Below are 16,760 nucleotides of genomic sequence, written 5' to 3'. Positions count from 1 at the left end.
GATTTCCGCCTCGAAAGCGGAGGAACACCGCGAGGAAGCCACTAGGAAGCGGTGCCGTGGCCTGGTCCGACTCGCCACGGCCGAGTATCGGTTGTGGGTCGAGACTCGTATATGCGGGACCTGTACCCGCGTGGAATATAGGTCAGTGGGCCAGGGCGATCATGGCAACGCGGACATGCGCGGCGTTGCGCGCACCCGTGGCCCGCCTTTGCTGCTTGACGACTGCTGCGCGTTTACGCGTCTCGCTTATTGCATCCGTGCTAGGACCGATGCTGATGGGATCTCGCGATGCGAGATCCTCGAGGCTCGCGCCGCGATGTCACCGCTATGCTTCCTTCTTCCTTGTGCAGGGCACGAGGAAAGATTCGCAGAGAAGGTGAGATTCTTTTCAGAACCTGTACGCGTGATGACATTGGATGAGGGTGGTTTTAATGTATAACAAGGGAAGTTACCCGAACATTCCGATGCTTTTGAAACTCTGCAGGTTCGTAGAGGACCTCGATAGAAGTGTCAGACAAATTTTCGTTTGAGCATATTTCCTGTTCTTCAGGGTGAAAACAACCCCTAAAGGTTAATAGCGATTTCATATTTTTCCAGTGTATCTTGAAAAGTACAGTGGATATAAAAAATTGTTAGAAAGAAAATTTAATCATGTTTTGCTGTAAGAAATTATATAATCCAATTGTTTAACCCTTAACTGGTATCCTGGGGTCGCTCATGACCCCAAGCACCCAAAGTTCGATGTACAATTTTCGGTTGTCTAAGTTGGTAAACTGAATTTCTAATTAGTTTTATAATAATAGTTTCACTTTCCACGCTTCTATTATTCTCTACATTACCTAAGAAGAAAATATTCATAGTGGTTGCTCTAGTGTCGACTTCACAAATTTCTGTGCCCTTTTTTATTTGGGGTCTGCCGCGACCCCAGTATACCAGTTAAGGGTTAAAATTTGTGGTGAGGAACGTTTTACTATTTAAATTACAATTTTAAGTTTAACAGCCTTGAACTTGTCAGATATGCAGGGTGTCTGTGACCGATGGTGCAACCAGCGTTAGCGTTGTTTCCACATGAGAAAAGAAACCGAAACGATGGGGTAACATTTCTCGATTTGGAGTGTCTTTTTTTTGAAAAAAAATGCCACACCGAGTAACAGTGGTACGCAGAATTGGCGGAGTGCGGCAGTGAGTATAGTTTAACTGCGGACGGAATAAGTCCTTGCGCAAAAATGAGTCGATATTGCAGACTGGCTTCTTTTCGAGTGGAGCTTTAGTTTCAAAAATATAGAGTTTGGGAATTTGTTGGGTACACGAGGCTTTACCCGAGAATCGGTTCGACGCCGATTTCCTAAAAGAACATAGACGCTGTAAACTTGGAGAAATAATTGCCCGCAGGATGCGATATCAAAATTACTTTCGTAACAGTGTATTGAAAATCACAGTTACAGAAGCGCGGGGACGGTGAAGTTCAATGCAGTCGCGCTGCATGCTCCTCGCTTTCAGATACGTAATTGCGTATGCAATTACGCTCGTATGAAACGTAATCTCGACGGTTGGCGATCTCCGGTATCGCATACTTTCCTCTCCGCGTGCCACTCCAACGTTTCCCTTTTCCCCTTCATTTTACCTTGCTTCTAATTCCCCGGCTTTCCCTTTCTCCGCGACCGCCCCTCGACGATTGCGATCGTTTGAATGTCGCCGCGATAGGGCCCTATTATCTCCTTGCGACGCTCTGGTACGAGCAGCTTCTTCCCGTCAGAAAATTGTATTTATTTTCCCCGTTGTTTCGTGGAACACGAAAATTGCGAGGATTATACTTCATCAGTCCAATTGAAAATTAAATAATTAGTTTGATAGATTACATTCAAAGTTAATTCTCGGTTTAAAAATTAATATAAATCTTGTTGAAGACGACTCAACCGTAAAAGCAGAATACCGATTTCAACCATCTGAGGCTTGGTTTTTCGGGGAAGTTGATTTTAAAAGCGTAGTTAGCACGAAAGGAACCAACTTCCGTGGAATTAGATACCTCGAAGGACTAATGCAAGTTAGTAGTGGAAAGAGCCTAGAACCCGTGTGCAACCGATTTACAAAGATGATCTTTTCATGCCATTTCTTAATTCTATTATCGACACTTATGTTATTGTAGATGCGGATTAGCAATGGTCCATCAGAATACAGAGCGTTCCCATCATGAGAAAATTGGAATTTCCTTATTCCGACGGCTGTTCCCCCTTTATTAGCTGAGATAATGAATACTCCGTTGTACTAACGGACTCTAATTCTGCTCCATGCCGTGCAACGCAAGTTCCAATAAAGTAGTTTATTTTTTAATCGACTGACCACGCTTATTGGCGAACGCCTTTTGTCGATGGCGCTGCGGTATCTAATCGCAAACGAATCGAGTCTCCGCCTGGTATCAGCGTCGATCTGTATCGGTATTTTTAATGACCGTCCAGGCGTCGACGTAATATTTTATTGTTCGCCCAAGAGATACCGCTATTTAGTCCACGTCGATTCGATATCTGCGGCTCCGCAAACGCTTGGATTTTGCAACGTGACGCAGATAATTGCGGCCGTATTAAACCGCGCTCTTCCCGCCGATGTGAAATCGTATCCGTGCGTCTCGCGGAATTCTATTGACACGCGCAACGCCGCGATTTCAACGGAGACCGTCGAACATACATTTTTGCCATTTCCGAGGCACCTCTGCTTTATTATGTCGGGGGGCATTCGCGTTGACGCACGCACGCTCGCGCGTCAAGATCGCGTTTCATTTTCAGATAATCAAGAGCAGAAAAGGCTGACCGTACACGCGTATCAAATGTTTCGTGCCTTTCGTCATAGCGACGTTGCCGGAATCAGTTCCTTTGCTGGGCGGAGGATTTTCTTTGTTTTTAAACGCGTGCCGCTCGAATCTTTCCGTCCCCGAAACGCTGCCACCGAAAGAGTTACATGGTGATAAGCAATAACGTAATTACAGAAAATTATCGTTCCCCGCGTATTCTGTATTTTTTTCTGTATGGAGTGATATGGATTTGGTTCGTGACCGGAGCATGAGCTTTATTTCAGAGACTTCTTGCGATCCCCCATTTTGACATATTTCAGTTGGAAAGGCATGAATTCTAATCTGGAAGCCTTGAAATCTTCTCTTGCATGTCGATAATAATTAACGTATTGTAGACAAAAAATAAGTGAAATAAAACAGCTGAAATGAATTTTGGAGGTACTTTATGAGAGGATACGATATTGATAGTCTTAAAGGAACTGACAAACAAATCAATTTTATATATGTTCTTCGTCGTAAATTGGGCTTATATTGTTTTAGAATTCTAGTTAGATTCTAGAATATCCCACACGCGGTAAGATTTTTGAGAATTTTTTTCTCGGAAACTATAAAACTTTAGTCAAAAAAACTTTTTTTGTTTGAAAACTAGTGCATTTAGCTACGACTCTGATTTTTTGCGTTAAATAATATTTATTAATAACAAAGTTATTTGCAATCTTCTAGATGTCCTGTTCGAAAGAGGGGTTTGCGGTGACCACGATTACTCGGAAGTGGATTATCTAAAATCGACAATTCATAGAAATTTAGTTAATATATTAAATTATATAAATAATTTAATTATATTCACAAAGTTTCAGAATTTTTTGAATTTTCGCGTTCGGGATCTTCCCTTATGAGCGTAACCCCTTATATTTTGCACATAATTAGTGTCTGGTGGGGGGCAAACGGGTACAAGTGAAATTTTACCTCAAGCTAAAACAGTTTCTTTTTTGTTCTTTTCTATGAATCGAAGTTAAAATGAAAGATATCTTTTAACATATGTGTTATCAACCTTGGTGTTAAATTTTGGACGTGAAGGTTGATAACACATATGTTAAAAGACACCTTTCATTTTAACCTCGATTCATAGAAAAGAACAAAAAAATATATATATCAGTCAATATCGTGTGTAGCAGAAAGTGTGTATTCTGTGCTTCATTTCTTTACAACAAGTAAATGCGTCTGTAAATTGAAACTAAACTGTCAGGCGTACCAAATATATTTTTAGCGTCGAGTGGTGTACGTAAAATTCCAAAATCCCCAAATGGGGATCGTGGCAGCTAATGGGTTAAACATTCTAAGTGTCTTCCCACAAGACTAATAATTCTGACTTATACTCGTTTGCTTTCTTATACGAATTTCACTCGAATACACCGCCCCTGCACCTTAACTACACTTTCTTTTCCACTTATGGATCTACATCGAGGTTCGAAGAAGCACAAAACCTCGAAACTCGATTTCTCCTCGATATTTATTATTAGTATACTAGACACCTACTATATTCTAAATTTACCTGGATTCTGTGATCCAAGCCTTGCGCACCCCCTTTGTAAAACAAATCCGTATAAAATATCGCGCGAGGATACGAACACGGCGAGCCGTTCGCCCGTCGATGTTTGTTGATCCGTGGTCCCCGTCGGTCGCGACAGGAAAAATCCTAATAGCCGTAGCAGCGAGATAAGGGAAGAGCGGTGTCGCCGTCCAAACGATACGCGAAACCGCTCCTGTGCCGCATGAAATAACTCGGCGCGATGAAATTTAAAGGACACCCGAGCCGCAGGCTCACGGCAATCGCCGATCCTTTAACGGCCATAAAATATGATTTCATAGTGTTCGGAGAATAATGACGTCACTTCTGTCGCTGGAAACGGACGGGCAGGAATTCGATACCAGGGCTGAATTAGGTGCGACAACTTCATGCAGCTCCCCGGCTTCTGATTCAAATAAAAGGACGCCAAACTGGTTGTCGATCGGGGTTTAAAGGACGATTCCTGCCCGACGCCGTGAATCGAGAACCACTCCACCGAATGGAACATCATTTTCAATGGTCCTGGCAGAATCCACGACCGCAGTGCGAACTTCTTGGAACCGCTGCTTTATTGTTGGCCCAATCCTTCACTTTCTTCGACGCGTATTTTTCGAGGGAAACTCTTTAATACCGTGACCGAAATTCAATGGAGATCGGTAAAGGCTGCTGTTTTGAGTTATTGCAGTGAAAAGGAGACCTGAAGATTTGGAGGATACGGTTAATAATGTGTTAGAAGAAGATTCAAACTTTCTTGATGAAATATAATTGAGATAAGTGGACGTTTCTTTAGAAACATATTGTATGGCTTGGACTGAATTTGAAAACTGTAGATATATTTGGGACACGTTACTTCTTCCTGTACTTTTTTTCTGGACCAAGAATTTTTGTAAGGAAGTCGATTGGAAATTAGCATGTTCATTTAGCAAGTAACTAATTTCAGCAATTGGGGCTAAAATGGAAGATAACAGAAGAATTTCTCTGAATTTTTCGTTCTCCATTTCGTTTCGTACACTACCCCTTTGATGTGTGCTCCAAAAAAATCCCCTCGAAAAATTCGAAATTGTAGCAAACCACGTAATTAATTAAAATTTGCCGCGGTGCATCAGTCCGTTACCTTACAGTCAATAATCTAAAAACAAAAACTCAAAAAATTTAATTATAATTTTTAATGGTTCCAAATCTGACAGGCATTGGCAAGAATCGTTGCATCTCAACAGCAACGAATTTGCGGCTTTTCGCATATGCGCACCGATAAGAAAGGGAAACAGAGTTATTTAAATCGATCGCGACCGAGTCCCATATTTGTCCTCTCGTTACGCCACTGGCATTTATCTACCTTCTACCTACATAAGCACCAACCTACCTACCTACCTACGTCCCCTTCCATCGAATATCGCTCGTCCCGACGGCGTTCCTCACACTCGCACTTTCGCAGGGAAACACCTGTTCTTCTTGACGAACAAGGGAGTCGGGGAGCTGACCATCGATCTCGGCGATCGACCCAAAATGCCTCCACGATTAAATCCAGAGAATTTCTCCTCGCGAGAAACCCAAAATTTGGACAAGGTAGACGAGTAGTGTCGCTTTCACAATTCAGGTACAGCAACATTTTCAGTCATCGCATTTGGTTGCATTAGTGGAACTAATTCAAATCCTGATATGTTGCATTCCAACATATCAGGATTTAAATTTCTAGAAAAGGTTCTAGAAAAATTTCTAGAAATTTCAATCCTGATATGGTGAAATTTGTATTTGAAAAAAAGTTGTGGATAAAGGCAATTTTTTTAAATTCCCCAATTTTTTTAATTTTATTATTAAGGTCTAAAAATTTACAAAAATATTATCCACAACTTATTTTCAAATACAAATTTCAACATGTCAGGATTTAAATTTCTAGAAAAGGTTCTAGAAGAAGTTCTAGAAATTTAAATCCTGATATGTTGAAATTTGTATTTGAAAAAAGTTGTGGATTAAGGCGATTTTTTTAAATTCCCCAAATTTTGGAATTTTATTATTAAGGTCTAAAAATTTACAAAAATATTATCCACAACTTTTTTTCAAATACAAATTCCAACATATCAGGATTTAAATTTCTAGAAAAGGTTCTAGAAGAAGTTCTAGAAATTTAAATCCTGATATGTTGAAATTTGTATTTGAAAAAAAGTTGTGGATTAAGGCGATTTTTTTAAATTCCCCAATTTTTGGAATTTTATTATTAAGGTCTAAAAATTTACAAAAATATTATCGACAACTTATTTTCAAATACAAATTTCAACATGTCAGGATTTAAATTTCTAGAAAAGGTTCTAGAAAAATTTCTAGAAATTTAAATCCTGATATGGTGAAATTTGTATTTGAAAAAAAGTTGTGGATTAAGGCAATTTTTTTAAATTTCCCAAATTTTTTAATTTTATTATTAAGGTCTAAAAATTTACAAAAATATTATCCACAACTTTTTTCAAATACAAATTCCAACATATCAGGATTTAAATTTCTAGAAAAGGTTCTAGAAAAATTTCTAGAAATTTAAATCCTGATATGGTGAAATTTGTATTTGAAAAAAAGTTGTAGATTAAGGCGATTTTTTTAAATTCCCCAATTTTTGGAATTTTATTATTAAGGTCTAAAAATTTACAAAAATATTATCCACAACTTATTTTCAAATACAAATTCCAACATATCAGGATTTAAATTTCTAGAAAAGGTTCTAGAAAAATTTCTAGAAATTTAAATCCTGATATGTTGAAATTTGTATTTGAAAAAAAGTTGTGGATAAAGACGATTTTTTTAAAATCCCCAAATTTTTTAATATTATTATTAAAGTCTAAAAATTTAGAAAAATATTGGCAAAGACATATCCTGGGATGCGATACACCCCGCGTGACCACGAAGGTGGGTAACATTCAATGCGCTAATAGAAAACATTTTCAAGAAAGTCGTCACTCCCTTGAAAACCCCAAAAAAGACAAGAAGCAACTACTTTTCAACAGTACCTAATTAGTATCGAGAAGCTACCCTAATAACTGAGACTTACCACGATGCAAATAAGACCAGTATAGGGAGCCTCAATAAAGTCGAGCTGATTAACTGCATGAAATAAAAAGCAGAGAAAATTGCGAAGTTAGCCTCTATATGATTATGTGCTTAAGTACTAAAATTCAGAAGCTCGTAGAAAGTTGCATTGAGCAATTTGGTTTCCGAGGGGCTGGAACATCGAGGATCAGGTTAACGTCCACGCGACCACTTTTCCTTGAGCAGTGGTCGTGGAATCTTTTAGAATCTAGGAGCACGTGCATTTTCTCCTGGGTCAGGCTGCACGGTCGCCTGTGTCGAACGATAATCCGCTTCTGTTCGATCGGGTTGATGAAGATCCGTGGAAGGCGATCTCGTGCATTTAAATTGGTCGAGGTCTCTCGGTTACGCTCGAGTAGTAACACACTTCCCTGGCTGGGATATGCAGTTGTAAACGTTCTACGCCACGGCCATCGACCAGAGTTCCCAGTGGCTCGGTGCATACACCTCTATATACCCTTTCTCTATCCTTTCGCCGTTCGAGCCTTCACGAGTCGAGTTCAGGTTCACACAACACGTGCCTTCCCTTATCGCCTGCGCGCGCGAGCTTTGCACAGTGGCTACAGGGTGATCTGCATTTGGTGGTGCAGCAATAGAAGAACTGATCCCTCGTGACGCGATAAACACGAAAGTACTGAATAATGAATTTGTAAATTGAAAATTTCATTTTCTTCCTCTCTTCTCTCTTTTCTCTAGTTTTTTTTATGAAGATCGATTGGTAGGTATAGAAATTGTTGAAATGGTACCAATAATGCTCTGTATGTTGTAGAAATTGCGTGGCTTCTCTGACTACGGTTACTTGTTTCTTTAATTCCATGTTAATTATGTGAGATTTTAATGACTTTTATGTGCAAAGCACGACTTCATCTTGGAATATTCTATATAGATTCCTGTACTCTGCGTAATTATTCGTCCACGAGATCGCTCTAAAGTTCTAATAGTGTTGCAGTTTTAATGAATGATCTTCATCGAGCTTCGCCAATGTTTCTTATTAATTCTCTCATCTCCATATTTCCAATAACCATCGCGTGACTTTCCGCGAACTTTCCTCATAAAGAATAGGATTTTTAATTACAGTGATCTCGAAGAGGCTCGGTGGACATTTTTAAGCGCAAGAGGGTCTAAACGTATTCGCGGAATCAATTACCTAAGTAGTTTCGACGTAAAACTGTATTGCACAGAACAATATATGTTTGGACATTTTATGTGAAACTTTAGTAAAGAAACTTTTCAAAAATGTCAACTCATGTAGAATGTAATGATTTTTTTCTTCAAATTTCTCTTGGAATTTTCGTAGTGCACCAAGAAAGATCACCTACGTACTTAATCAGCCATTGAAAAATATTTAATGACAGAGAAGTTTAAAATTTCAAATTCAGGGGTTGGAAGTTTCACTGAGTTTGTGTTGCAGAAACACAAAGTGGGGCAAAGCCTGTTGAAACTTTGTTGAAGGAACGCTAATTAGAATACATATGTTATTTCTCATTATCGTGGATTTTAGAGAGCACCTAGTGCTCATTAAAAATTCCAAGTAGGTACATATGAAGGATAAGGGGGGAAAACTGTGAATGTTCATTTTTTTGTGATTTTGCAATTTATAGCATATTTTGTTGGTTTACAACTGGGACTACAGAACTGTCGAATCACAAAGGGTTATAAAGTTCAAATACCCCCGTAAGATAACGTTAAAAATTTGGAAGACTGATTAAAAACAGGAAATGTTCAATCTGCGCTGGAACAAAATACGGAATGTCCCCAATCTTTGCTTAACAATACGCAGAAGCTTCTGTCGTTAATGTAAAACAAGAAATTACATAAGAAAATTAAATTCATTGAACCTTGTTTCTTTACTGATGGAATAAATTATTAAGGAGGTTCGATACCTCACTTGCGGGGCAGGCGGCGAGAGGAATAAGCCTATGCTTATACATGGGAGCTCTGCAGCGATTCCAATCTTAGATAAAAAAAATTATGTAGACAAAAATGTTATTTATATTTCTATTCCCAATAAAATTATTTCTACACTGTTTCTTTTGGGATTCAATTAAACAAAAGTATGTTTAATGCAGCTAGAAACACAATATTTGCATTAAAAGTAGCGTAAAGTATGCGAGTGAAATGTGGCAACGTCGCTTTGCGTCCATCTTTTTTTCTCTTTCCATCTCACACTTGTGGCGTCCTTTTGCGCGTTCTTATTGGTTCGCAACAAATTACTAAATACATGTTTACAGCTTGGTAGTGTTTTTACCAATTTTTACTGTATCCTTTGTACAAGTATACACTGTATAGATGACTACCCGGCGTACAGCGTTGCCACGTTTCAAACAGTTCCCTCAGGTAGTTCCAAAAATACGAGCACATTGCTGTCTATTTATTCAATTATCTAATAAACCGTACGGTTCATGTCCAATTTTCTTTTTTAGAATTAATTAGGAATACTTTAGCTTTTCATTGCACAATTTTTAGGACTTTCTCACTATTTTTAAGGACTCTGTGTAACATTTTACAGAAATTTTATCGCTGCTCCCATAACAGCCTGTGTATAAGAGCGCCACTTTGATTTCAATTTTTTTCAAAAACCGTGCGGTCAATCGACTTGAACTATTGCAACAATGCGGACTATGCTTTGAACATTAGATTAAAACACTTTTCAAAGATTTCTCATTGTTTTCTCTCCGGTATCGAACCTCCTTAAAACTTAATTCTCTCGATAAATCTGTATTATGACATTCCCTGTTTTTCCCCTTTACACTTCATATACTTTCTTTCGGCATACGTTATAATATCCAATGCAACTACTATAGACATTAAAACTCGATTTCCTCCGAATCGCTTAACACGAAATAAATTCATACTAATAATGAAAGCAATTTCAATCGCGAGTCACAGAAGTATCATGGTCCAACAGCTAAACAGTAACTCCTCATCGAGTGACTTTAGGCTATCACGTAGAAATAGCTGTGAATATTAATGCCCTAATTTCAGAGGCAATGTATGCCTAAAATTCTGAGTTCTCACTGGAAACGACAGAGTGCATAATTATGCCAGTAACGGGTTGCATAAGCGTAATATCTGCTCGTCGTTACGAACTGCGGCAAGAAGAAGCTCGAACGTTATCGCCAATTAAGTGGCTCTCATCATTTAAGCATTAACGAGACCCCACATCCTTCTTTTTATTTCCACTACACCTTGAACGTTACTGTCGAAACACCTCTCGCGAACACCCGAGAAAGGGCCTCGTAATAATCCCCGATCGGCGTACAAGTGTACGATAATTATCAGTCATCGGCCACGACTATCAACCATAAAATTATGGCGAGCATTATTAGCATACTTTCACCGGGTGAAGCAATCGCGGGTCAAAGAGAGAATGATCGCGCGTGCACCGTACTTAATCGAAGTTGCAATTGGAAGTAGGAAGTGAAATTTCTTTGGTTGGCACAGCCTCGATACGTGGAGATCGAGATTGCCTCGCATCGAGACATCTTCCGTGGATTATAAGTCTTATTTACCGTTTAATTATAATCGAAAACTTCAAGTAGGCTTTAAGCCCATTTTACGCGAGACACTTTTGTGATTCCCAACAGCGATCTAATTGGTAGGATCTCACTCTCGTTTATTAAATATGAAAAGAGATAGGTAGAATAGATAATTTCTCCGAAATGGATTCATTCCACTTTGCCGGTCGAAAAAGAGGTATATTTTCATGAATTTTTTTTTCCAAGAACTAATGTACGGATTTTAATTATTATTTTTGTTAAATGTTTATTATTCCTTGCTGTATAGAATTGTATTTCTCATATTTGCAAAATATAATTGCAAATTTGTGGATTTAAGTCGCAATGTTTGTGCCTCGCTGCGGAAGTCCTGCTCGGCGTCAAAGTGGTCGTCTAAAATGGTAAAAATAGAATGAGTGTGTAGTATAGGGGCGCACGCATATAGTGGACTAGAATTATTGATTTATCAACAGTGGTTGAAAAATGGTGGCCTTGTAAAGAAAAAGTTCTGGATTTTCTGCCTATTTTTTTTATGTTTTTTGAGAATGGAACAGGAACTATTTTTGATGCCCGAATGATTCTAGTCCACTTCATGCGTACACCCCTATAGGGCACAATCGTTCTATTTCTATCATTTTAGAACCACTTTAACACTATTCCTATCGACACTTCACATATACCTATTCCTACCGCGACCGGTCTTTAGCACAACTTATATTTTTTAATGTAGAATGAACATAATAGCCAATTTGACAGTATAAAAATATAGTTTCTTTTATTCAGAAGTATATCATGTACATACGTATATTTGAGGAAAACTCGTGAAATTTAAAGGCCATTCAATTACGTTTTATACAGGAAATTCTAATCGAAATTTTAAAAACGATGATTTGACCGGTCGCGGTAGGAATAATGTTAAGGCCGACCAGGACTTCCGCAGAGGGCCTGTATTCTCGCTGAGGCACAAACATTGTGCCTTAAGGGGTTGTACCTAGTCAGGCGGTCGAAAAGAGGCGAATATTTGTGAATTTTTTTGAAGAAGCGCAAGCGTATATTTTGACAGAACTTTTCGCGCTTAAAAGAGCAACATTTGAAGAACATTTGGTAATTTTTTCGTAGAAAAATATTTAAGTTTATAATAAAATAACAAGCGACATCCAAGAAGCATTTTTAAAAATTTGCTTTCGATTTTAGATAATCTGGTTCCGAATGGCAGTGCTCTCCGCAAAACCAAATTTTAAATAATGCTTCTTGGATGTCGCTTCTTATTTTATTATAAATGTAAATATTTTTCTACGAAAAAATTACCTAATGTTCTTTAAATGTTGCTCTTTTAAGCGCGACAAGTTCTGTAAAAATATACGCTTCCGCTTCTTCAAAAAAAATCATAAATATTCGCCTCTTTCCGACCGCCAGACTAGGCATAACCCCTTAAATCCACGCATTTGTAATAACACTTTGTAAACATAAAAAATACGACTCTATACAGCAATGAATAATAAACATTTAACCCCAAAGAAACATTAAAATCCGTACACTAATTCTTGAAGAAAAAAATTCATGAAAATAAGCCTCCTCTTCAACCGGCAGAGTAAAATGTCCCCTTAAAGCCTTTTTAAAAAAAGCGATTCTTATCCCACAAATATCTTGATTCGCAAAAATCTGAAATATTTACCAAAAGTGGCTCCATTTTAAAGCACCTAGAAAAGTGCAAGAATTGTACGACTAAACCCACCACCCCGGAGCCAGAAAATTGTCGCGCGTAGAAAGGCCCTTACGCTGACCCAATCTCACAAACAGCCTACTCTCGTCCCAGAAACCATTCCAGCCCCGTCGCAGTCGGCGTTTCTTAATCGCCAGTTAATTTCCCGCGAAAAAGTGGAGCGCGCTAAAAATCGAGCCGCGGCCACTTAACGAGCGTAAAAAGTGAAAGGTTAAAAGTAACGACGCGGCCGCGTAGGGAGAAGGGGGAGGTGGTGTCGTTAAACGCATTTCCTGCGAAATCGAGTTAGGTTGAGCGGAGGGCGAGCCTCTTCAATTTTGAAAGTGAACACAGCCGGGGCGAGTGAAAGCCGTCGAATGTCCCAGCAGTGAACGTGACACGCTGGCCAAATTCATGCCTAAGCCTGGAAGTGTTTCAGGGACGAGTGCCTGCGTGCGCAGCTCTCGGCTCCCTCGCCTGTACGAGTCCGCGCGCCTTGGAAACCTTCGCACGCGAGCCTTCCTCCGTCTCCTTTCCCTTTCCAGCGGTGGCCCTTTTATGGATTCAGGTCGCGCGCCCTTTTGCATCCGAAAGCTCCGGCGATAAATCGATCCACGGTTATGCAACGGCCACGGAAAATTTATCCTGGACGCCGGCGTCGCCGTGGCTGAAGCTCCACACGTTATTCGAGTGGGTCATTTTATACGAATGATGATGGGTTCGTGCGAGCTGCCGCGACGCCTGCCGCCTGCTTCTTTCGCTTCTCTGCCTTCTTTTTCTTCGCTTTCTCTTTCTGATTCCGTGGAACATTACGTCAATTTTTCATGAAATTCAACACGCGTTGCGACTCGTGAATGATAGCTTGCAGAAGTCCATTTTTTTTTTTTGGTATTTGATTATACAGTTTGAAAGAAATTAATATTATTGTATATTCAGCTGCCGGTAGAACTGAATCGACATTAATTCCATTACTTTCCACTGCAAGTGGCTGAGAAGATTGCGGTAAACATTAGTGGGAACTGCCCGGAGGTGGTATTGTGGGAGCAAGTGATACGAATCGAATGGACTGTATGATAAATGGATCTTTTTATTAACAGCTAAATAAAATAAAGTGATTTACACCATTGTATTGCTTTTTAAATGATTTTTTTAAAAATAAATAAATTAATTAAAATTAAATGGAAAATGAAGCATTGTGAATAGTAAGTATCAGGGGCTAAAAATGATGTCTGTTGAAACCCTATTTTTTAGATCGCCTGTCCATTTACCGAGTAGGATACTAGGGTTAGTTCGTTGATGCTCTCACTGCCTCATATACAGTGGAATCTCGATGACTCGAATCTCGATGACTCGAACCTCGATAACTCGAATCTCGATAATTCGAATCTCGATAACTCGAACCTCGATAACTCGAACCTCGATAACTCGAACCTCGATAACTCGAACCTCGATAACTCGAATCTCGATAACTCGAACCTCGATAACTCGAACCTCGATAACTCGAACCTCGATAACTCGAACCTCGACAACTCGAACCTCGATAACTCGGAAACCTATATAAGCTGAAAATTGTCTTCATTCCGATCGGCTCCACTGTAAACCCCTCTACAACTCGAAAACTCGATAAGTCGAAACCTCTATAATTCGAAGATTTTTTCCCTTCCCTTGAGATTCGAGTTATCGAGGTTCGACTGTAATACCTGCGATACATAAAACGAATTCAGTTGACTACGAAAGAGCAAAGATATCTGGTCCAACTCATTTATTTTTTATAACCCTGTCGTCGTTGTTTCGAAACACGCTCTCCATTTCCCCAAAGGAATGGCAATCGCTAACCCAAGGGACATTTTAACGACCCCCTTTACCACCAAGCTGATCGTGTGTATTAAACCCAAGGCACGAGGGCAATTTGTATAAATTTCAAACTCGATCAGTCTCTACTCGAGCACCGTCAGAAACGATTATGAAAGCCATCAGTTAGAAAATCGTAACCAAACAAAGCCAGCACTACCACCGTGAGGCCAGAATGTAATCTACCGCTGAAAAAAGCATTATCATTCAGGCTGAGAATGGTTACTTCTTACCGAGATACGGCGCTTTTTCCAAAAAAGGAGCCCGCATTAACATAGAGGAGTACGCGTAAGGACAATTTATGCGCTCTTATCGCCGCAGTCCAGGAGGCAGTCTCGCGCTTGTGTAGCGAGCGTCGTTTCATGGATGAACGGCACCCATAGAGATCACGGGGCCCTCCAAGAAAGACATTTAATTGAGAGTCAATGTAGCGTGAGTAACGCGCGCCTTCGACCGCGGATGTAAATTAAGGGGCTAGAAAGACCTGCGTCAAAGGACACGGGCGGCTCACCTTTCACGGATTTATCTCTCCGTTACGTTGCACCACTACGCGTGCATCGTCGTGTTTTAGAAATTGCATTCGCTCTGGGAGAATATAAATTCGCGGAGCGTGTGTCGTTTTAGAAAACAATCGACGTGTTGTAGGCTGAAAAATTAACATTAGTCTGTCGCTTGCACGAGGATCGATGGATGTTGTTGGATCACCATTAATTGTGGCTAATTATTCCTGATATGTTCTACCTACTACTTATTCCTCGGGTATACTATTTAACACCACGCTCACTTTCCACTTCGAAAACTAAAGTCCAATACTTCCTCGTCTAGTAATTATGGGCTAATGACACTTTTCCCAATAAGTACCTTATGTAAATCGACGATCAAATTTCAGAGAAGGTTCAGGGAAGGCTTAGTACCGATTTAAACAAGATTCTTGTACCCAGGTTTTTGATTGGGTGCATAGAAATCAGAGGTTTATTTACCAATTTTTTTCGTCTAAATAATGAACTCAGTAGAAAATCTGATTAATGGCATTTGTTATACGTATCTTGAAGATTAGAAAGAAATTGTTCGAACAAGATGACGGGGCTAAAGTTTCTAAGCGGTGGGTCCGTTACAATTGAGTCACCAATCGGCGTTGCGCGGATCTCACAGATTATTCATCTGATTGACTTGAAATTTTCAGAGAATCTTGATTTTATATTAACCCTTTCGCGCCTGCACCTAGATACTGTTGAAAGAAAAATATCCCGTTTTCTTTTTATCATTAAAAATAGTCTGAATTTATATATTTTTCTAAAAAAAAGATTTTTATTTTTTTGAGGGGTTAAATGCATAAAATCAATGAATACAGGGTTCAGGTAGGTCCAGCTTTCTTCAGCAAATAACACTACGCTAAACATGACCTACTTCAACTGTTGCAAACAGCGAATTGCGAATGAAAAAGGAAAAAATATATTTTTCACGCAATACGTAGTTGTTATTGAGTTGCTAAATTTTTATTTCTATTTTTGCTGAATAAAATATTCATATTTAATATTTGATATTTGATATTTGATATTTGATATTTGATATTTGATATTTGATATTTGATATTTGATATTTGATATTTGATATTTGATATTTGATATTTGATATTTGATATTTGATATTTGATATTTTTATTTATTTGCAACAAATCGCTCATTTGTTATCAGATTTGCATCAAACTTTTTTTTACATATGCTGCACCCCTCTTGCTGCAAGGTCCTCAATTTTGCAAAGAAATGAACACTAATGATGTTGCCATCAAGGTCAAGGTACTCATTATAGTACCGGAGCCATTTTAGGGTACTTCTTGTGTTACGATCGTGAATATCACTTTTCCTTGCGCCCCTTTCCGTTCGCAAAGCTCGTTGCAGGAAAAGTGAATCGCGCGTGACGCGGCACGTGTCCCTCCACGCTTTCCTGTTCTCCATTTCCTACGAGTGAAAAGCGACGAAGGAGCGAGATCTTCGAGCAGGAAAAACTCTGGTTACGTTCGCGATTGTCGCGTTTCTGGGTGATATAATGGAACTGAGTGATATAAGGATTCTGTATTGTTTTTTACGAAGCGTCAACGTTAGTACTTCCCCGTAGAGAAAAAGGAACAAAGGAAATTAAAGTTCGAAGAAAGGAGCTCGGTGACATTTGCAACTGTTACGTTCCTCGGAATTGTTCGATGAAAATCGAGAAAAGGAGAATCCGAGGAGTGGGAACGTGGAAGTTTCGATGAAATGGAAATGTGCGAATTTTGCCGCGAAGAAAAGG

General features: G+C 39.2%; 1 protein-coding gene across 17 annotated transcripts in view; it reads right to left on the bottom strand.

The window, feature by feature from the left end:
* LOC143379016 (uncharacterized) overlaps positions 1-16,760 on the bottom strand; it is a 202,293-nt gene that overhangs the window by 82,666 nt on the left and 102,867 nt on the right. The gene's annotated exons all lie outside the window — the stretch shown is intronic.

The sequence above is a fragment of the Andrena cerasifolii genome, chromosome 2 (genome assembly GCF_050908995.1).
Source record: "Andrena cerasifolii isolate SP2316 chromosome 2, iyAndCera1_principal, whole genome shotgun sequence".
Taxonomy (NCBI): Eukaryota; Metazoa; Arthropoda; class Insecta; order Hymenoptera; family Andrenidae; genus Andrena; species Andrena cerasifolii.
Note: the sequence above shows the minus strand (reverse complement) of the source record. Positions and strands in the feature narration are given on the sequence as shown.